Raw genomic sequence first — 7735 nt, forward strand, 5'->3', positions numbered from 1 at the left:
TGTGTCTGCTGCTTTTGCCTCTGCCTGAGTGTGTGTGTATGTGTGTGTGTGTGTGAGGCTCATAAAAATAAGTTGCACTCGTGCCACGATTTTCCAGCACCCCCTACCCCCTGCCCCTCGGCTTTTCCTTATTGTCCCAGCCCCATTTTCCCCCCTTTTTTTTGTGCCATCAAAATAAGAGAAGTTTACTCGCTTTGCTTGTGTGGCAGTGCACTGAAAGGAAAATTGTTGTGGATTTATTTAAATTAAATGTGTTTTTAATGCTTAAATTTAAATTAAAATATTGGTAAGCTTTTTTTTTAATTTTTGATTTCGTTTTTATGTTTTATCTTACTTAAATTTTTACTTATAAGAATTGAAGAACAAGTAAAACTTTATTCCTTTTAACTTTTAGTAGTTCTTTACATAATTTTAATAAATAAAGTATTAAATTAAACGTTTTATTATATAAATATAATCTTCTATATAAAATAAATGCATTTAATAAATAAATGATTAAAGTATTTAACGTTTTATTTAATTATTATGTTGAGCATAAAGATCTTTTCGTATTGTCTTCTGATAAAAATATATGAACAACTAGTAAAACTCTTTTCTTTTTATTTTCAATAATTTCTTATATTACTTTCAAGCTAAAAATATAATAAATTCATTTAATATTTAAATACAAATTGTCTTTCTCTTGAGCCCAAATATTTATTGATTGACTTAAAAGTATGAAAGAGATAGTAAAACTTTCTTCTTTTTAACTTTTAGTAATACTTTATATAATTTTCAAGCTATAAATTTAATAAAATATTTAAATAAATAAATACAATTTAAGGCTTTATTTAATTTCTCAATTAAATCTTCTTAATTTATCTTATAAAAATATGTCTTTTAATCTCAGTGTTTGATTTTGGTTTCCCTCTGTTTGCTGGCAGTCAGTCAGTCAGCCATTGTTGCTAACACACCCACAACCCACCGCCTCCAGGACACCACCTTGCCACTCCCCCCATTTCCCCCCCATTTCCCCCCTCGTTCCCCTTCCCCTTCTCCCTTCCCACGTTTTCCCTTGGCTCGTGTCATCGCTTGGGCTTGACTGGCAAGCGGAAACATAACCAGAAGGATAACGTTATAATGCCCCAGTGTGGCACAATATATACAAAAATGAACACAACACAAAAAAAAAAAAAAAAACAAGGAAAAGAAAAAGAAAATCAACATTTCTTGCCACCCCCTCTTACCCCTCTTTGCATCAGACCCTATTCTTTATTGTTGCTTTTTCTGAGCTTGGCTTTGGCTTCTCCGTTTTTTTTTCCCAACGCTTTTCCCCCCACATTTTCTTTTTTACTTGCGACTTCTGCTGTTGCTTCTTCGTTTTCTTTCTTTTTTTTTGTATGAGGCAAACGAGATCCTTTATTTCTTCAGGTCCAGAAAGACTGCAAATGGTTCTGGGAAGCTGGAGGAGAAAAAGGACTTGTAGAAGGACCAGGGAACAGGATAGATAGGTATGTGAACTATTTTTCAGTGAGTGAGAGAAGAAAAATGAGAAATGACTTGTCTTAAAGACTGAGTAGGATTGCATAGGGAATGAGCTTAGGATGTGAGAAAAATATATATTATAGGGAATAATATATATACAAAGTGTTGCCAGTAAAGATATAAATATAATACATATAAGTACATCTGTTTGAAAAGGCACTTTAAAATATAATATATATATCATATCATATCTTTACTGTATTTATGAATAAACTATTCTTATTTACCTTTACTTATTTATTTAAATTATTATTTAAAATAATGATACAATCTCTTAAACACTTATTATTATACTATGTTTATATAATTGGTATTATATATTGATTATATATTATATAATATTGATATTATAGCTTTTACTTTATAAAACTTTCTTTCTGTTATAAAAACTCTATCGCATATTATTAGATTATTTAAAATTATTATACAAATTCTTAACACTTAAATTTTACTCACATTTTAACTTTATTTAATTATTTCTTCACTAAGTATCCCTTTGGCTGTTTTAAAAAGTAGTTGCAACTACTTATTTTATGATTTTCCTGGCACTTGCATTTCTTTCTTTCTTTTTTTGTAAGTTTTTCCCTATTTTCCATTTTGTTTTTCTTTATTTTTTTTTTTTGCTTATAGCTGCGTTGATTGCGTTCTCTGTTGTTGTCTCTCTGCTGTCTCTGCTACTCTTCTCTTTTCTCCCTTTTCTTTTCTCCTTTCCCCTATCCCTTTCTCCTTTCCTTATTCTCCCTTTTTTCTCTTTAGCTCAGCTGTCTGTCTCTCCTGTCCGCCTGTTTGTATGTGGCTGTGTTTGTTGTTGACTTTATGTTTTTCTTTAGTATTTTTTTTGTTAATGTTTTTTCTTTTTATTTGTTGCTGTTGTTGTTGTTATAATTTTGTTGCTTCATTCTTTGTGGGTTAAATATTAAGGTGGCTTGGGGGAGGGGAGGAGGTGTGTGGCAAGGCCTGATCTGGCAAAGATAAACTGAAATTCTCATGCTTGTTTCTTCGCTTTCTGTTTGCCCATAAAAGTATGCTACAAAAACGAGTTCTCCTCGCACCAACACACAAACAATAGGCGCCACACCCACCGCCTCCTTTTGCAGTTGTGGAAATTTCTGGTGAAAATGATTTTCGGTTTTTCTCTCTTCATTCTCCTACAGAGGTCCCTCTCCCTCCCCCCTTTTTCCCTTTTCCTACAACGATTCTTCCCCTTTCCACTCGCCACTCTTCTACTTCGATGACGCTGCCATTTCGCTCACTTTTGTTTTCCACGCGGGATAAGAAGAGGGAAGGGAGGGAGGGATGAGGGAAAGTAGGGAATGAGGAAAATTGTTGGAGGAAATGCTGCAGGCAGCTGGAGGGAGGGTGGGATGGTGCAAGAGTGGCTGTGACAACGGGAACGCAATGTGCGCGAAAATGAAATAAACTTTATGGCTAGTTGAGGATGAGAAAGGGTGCACTGGGAGAAATTACAATAACATTTCAAAATATATATTAAAATTTTAAAAATATATAAAGTAAGTAATTATAATATGAATTTTATTTATTAAACTATGATTGTGATATGTTACCTGAAGCTAAAAGGAAAAAACCTTTTGTAAACTTAAATCTTAAACATTGTTTCTTTAGGTATATATTTATTGTTATATTTTTTTATGAATTTTTTATTTATTTATTTATTTTTATTTTAAAATAATAATTGTAGAAAACGGCACTTTTTATTAGACTTAAATCTAGAGAATATCCAAGTATATGTATTTCCGTTTTCTTAGGATAAACCTATATTTATTATTATTTTATTATTTATAAATTACTTATTTATATTTTGTTATTTATTACATCAAATTTAAGTTTGAAAGCACTTTTCTTTAATTTTTATAATCTTTTGAAAATGAAAGGCTAACATCATAAATTTATCTTGATTTGCAGTCCCATTTAAAACCGATAGTATTTAAATATGGTTTACCTTTTATTGTATAATTTTAATATAACTTAAATACTCTATAAATATACCTCAAATTTCTCTCAGTGCATGGATAAAGAGGGTCTCTCTCGCTTGGGCGTAGTGAAGTAGGGGACACGGCAATCGTCGACATCGATGCCACGACGGAGGCCAAGTTGAACAGGCGAGAAGCGTGTGCAGCAAGTGGCAATTTCACGCGGCAAGCTTCCACACTCTCGACAGGATGTGGCACGAAAAATGGAATGGAGCCGAAGTGGAGTGCAGCGGAGTGAGGAGTATGAAAAGCGGGCAACTGCCAGGGAAATGGAAATGTGAAGGAAACACGAACAGAGAAAGAGAAAAGAGGGAGCTGAAACAGCAGCAGCGGCGGAAAACCCATTTTGTATTCAGAGCTCGTAAAGTGGAAAGCGGGGAGCCGAGGAGAGGTCGAGGGGGGAGAGAGGAGAGGAAAGGAGAGTTTGTTCAGGCAATCCCCAAGTGAGGGGGCGGCAAAAGGGCGTGCCTAGAGGGGGGTGAGAGGAGAGGGGAACCTAACTGATGTTTTATGCTGTGGGTTTTGCGAAAATTCTGCGTTGCGTGTTGTTGCTACTGTGGTTTCACCTTCACCTCCTCACTTGCCACACACCCCACTCCCCCGTCTTTACCCCACTCACCTGGCAAACGCATAAAACCAAGCTAAAAGCAGCACAAACAACAACAACAACAACAATGGCAGCGTGCAAAAATAAAAGGAAATTTTTGGTAAAAGCAAAACTAGAAAATGGCGAAACGTTTGAAAATTGCCAGCAGTTAACTTTTTCAGTTTCTCCTCCCCCTGCAGTCCACAAAAAAAAAGAAATGCCATAAATGAGAAATGAAACTTGTCTCTGGTGGCAGAAAAACAACAAAAAAAAACGAAGGTAGCACTGGAAAAACCCTGTAGAGGTCATAAAATCTAAGGAAATTAAAGACAAAAGATATAGTAACCTGGAATTTATTGTACACTCAAAAGAGAGCTGTAAGTAAAAGTGGGTTATATATTTTTTTAGTTACTTGTTTTTATGCTTTCTTACTGATATTTTAATGGTTAGTTGAAAGTTCTCAAAAGTTACTAAAAGGTTTAACTATTTAAGCATTAATCTTGTATCTTAACTTGAACTGGAGTTTACGAACCTTTCTGGGCCTTGTTTGGGATTTAATTTTGTGCTAATGCAGGTTTTATGTCTTAATAATAAAGAAAGTTTTCAAGTTAAACAGCCATTAATAACAATAGTCAAAAGACTTAATTTGAGATAATTTTGGTCTTAAATAATTATTTATTTTATGTTGATTATTAAATATAAATATGTATTCAAGGAATTATTTATTTTAACAACAAAGATTTCCCTATTTCTCTATTTCTATTAATTAATTTCATTAATTATAACTGATTATGGTCGTAAATGATCATTATAGTTATGTTGCTTATTTAAAAAAAGAAATTTTAAAGAAAATCACAATTTTATTGATCAAAATATTGATATATCTTGTTTTATTATTAATTTAAAATGTTTTGATATTTTTGTATATACTACATATTTGTAATAACTCTTACATTACATTATTTCTTTTTAAGTAAAATGAAAAGAATTAAGCTTCTTAAATTTATAATAAAATTTTACTTTAAATCATTGCAAGGATTTACATTGAAGAAAGGATTAACGACTTATTGTAGAATTATATTATCTCTTGTTAAGTAAAATACATTGAATTTTGCCTTTAAAGTTATTTATATAATTCTATATTCTTCTGTGTCAATCCTTGAAAACTCTTTCCAAGAAATCTCTTCCCTACATTTTTATGCAATCATCAACTTCTAAAGATAAAACTAAAGAAATAAAGACACTGAACTGCACTGAAACTTATTCAAGAAAAGGTTGCACTTTGCATTATTTTCCCGAGCGCTGCCATGAATTTTTAAGCCAAGCATTATATAGCTATATCTATAGAGGAGTATATACATATATATACAAATATATATTTATATATATAAAAGAAGGAAAAAATACACATATTTGCCCACACGACGTATACGTAATTTGCGCATATTGCGTATACGTTGCATTTTGCTATTTAGCCGGGAAAATCAGGAGCAGGAGCAGGAGCAAAAGGAGCAGGAGTAGCACAGTGCAAACACACTCCTTATGGCTTATGTAACCCACAAGTGTGCAACGAGGGGGGGCGTGACCAAGGGGACTTTTCCGGCGAAAGGGGTTAGTGGGTGGCAGTGTCAACAGTGTGCAAGGCGGAAAAAGGAAGCAAACAAATAAAAAAAAGCAAAGAAAAGCCAGCGAAAGAGCAGAGGGAGTAATATACAAAAAAAAAAAAAAAGGAAAACCGAGTGTGTGAGGAGTGTAAAGAAAGGAAAACAGTTCAACTAAGTGAGCAGGCGGAGGGGGGGTTGGTGGGGTGGGGTGGTCAAGGGGGAAAGACGGGAAAGGGTGTCAAGCCAGCGAACGGAAGTTGAGTTACAAAATTAAATTGATAATTTTTTCCTTGCCTTTTCAACTGCAACTGCAAAAGTTGCAAGACAGCAAAAAAAATAAAGGTTAAATATATAAATAATGTTATTAATATAAAAATATTCATATTTAATAATATTATATTTATACATACATATATTATATATAATAATATTCATATTACTAATTATAATTTTATATTTAATAATACACATTAATAATATTATAATATTTATATATACATATATCAATTTATTAAATATAACAAAATTTCCTTTTCATATTTACTGAAGAATAGATAAAGCACATTTAAATTTTTTTTAAACAAGAAATAATTAAAATTAACTAATAATAGCTTTCTTTGAATCTATAAATATCGATATTTTACAACGACAATTTTTCCAAAAATCTAAGTTTCAAAAACTCATAACTAAGCCAAAAATGCATTAATTTTTATTCAGAAAGATGTCCCATGTTAGTTTTAATAAGTTTAATAAACCTGCATACTCAGTTTAAAATTAAAAAAAATTAAAATTTTTATCATTTTTTTTTTAATCAATTTTACCCCTTATAAAATTTTCAAAATTATCAAAAAAATTAACTTTAGCCAAACATAGGTAAATCGATTCGGCTGTTGATGCTGATCAAGAATATATATGATTTATAGGGTCGGAAATGACTCCTTCACAATATACAGGCTTCTGACTAGAATTAAAATATCATGCAAGGGTAAAAATATTAATTTAAATTTGTTTTTTAAACCATAATAATTTTCTTTAGAATGATAATTCTATGTACATAATTTTCCCCCACTGTACTGGGGAATAAAATGAAGAAAGCGCAGAAAAAGTTGACTCTTCCATGAAGAAGAAAACTAAAGAAGGGGGCTATAGAAGGCAGGGTGTTGTCCTGGGAGGTGGTATATGCCAACAATGGGCGATGTTGTCGTCGTCGTTCTCGTTGTCCTCGTCGCCGTTTCCAGCTTTTCTCTGCTGTAATGTGCACCGGAAATGCTTCAAGTACATTCACATGCCAGAAAGCAGCAACAAGAAGGGAACAAACTGAGTAAGAAATGGCGTATAGTCGTTCGTATACGTTGAAGAAATCTCCTTCAGAGTGCAAGAAAATGGGTGAAAGAAGCCAAAAAGGAAGCTGCCAATGCACTCGCGGGTGTGTCTATGTGTGAGTGTGTATGTCAGTGTATGTGTGTGTGTGAGAATCTCCTTTAGTGACTAAATGTGCGAGTGTGCTGGCAAGGACAACAGACGCTAATGCACTCAGGCGAGGATGTAGCAAGACGAAGCGCAGGGAAAAAAAGTGGCAGAGAAAAGAAGTCACAGATTGGGAATACTCTAAGGAGTAAAAGGGAGGATTAGCTGGGTTAAAACGATATTATATGGAATTTTATTTATATAGAAAAACTAAAAAAATTAAATTATAAATATAAAATACCTTAAAATTTTAAGTATTCATTAGGTTTTTGATTTTTAACCTATAATTTGTCATTAGTTAACTATTCCGGCAGACATATACCTTGGGGAAATACAAATAATATAAAGCATATGTATATTTAATATCTGTTTTCTACTAATTAACTATGTTTACTGGAAATTTCTATATAAAAATAGTAAATAAAACAAGAAAACTTAATAAATATTAAATATTTATTTCCATAAATATTTATAGTACTGAAAATAATAAATTGAAACAATATTCCAACTTCTATAAATGTTATCTAGACTCTTTTAGTTTTTTGCTATTATTTTCTATTTAT

The sequence above is a fragment of the Drosophila serrata genome, unplaced genomic scaffold, assembly GCF_035046125.1.
Source record: "Drosophila serrata isolate PLE 108 unplaced genomic scaffold, ASM3504612v1 contig_273, whole genome shotgun sequence".
Taxonomy (NCBI): Eukaryota; Metazoa; Arthropoda; class Insecta; order Diptera; family Drosophilidae; genus Drosophila; species Drosophila serrata.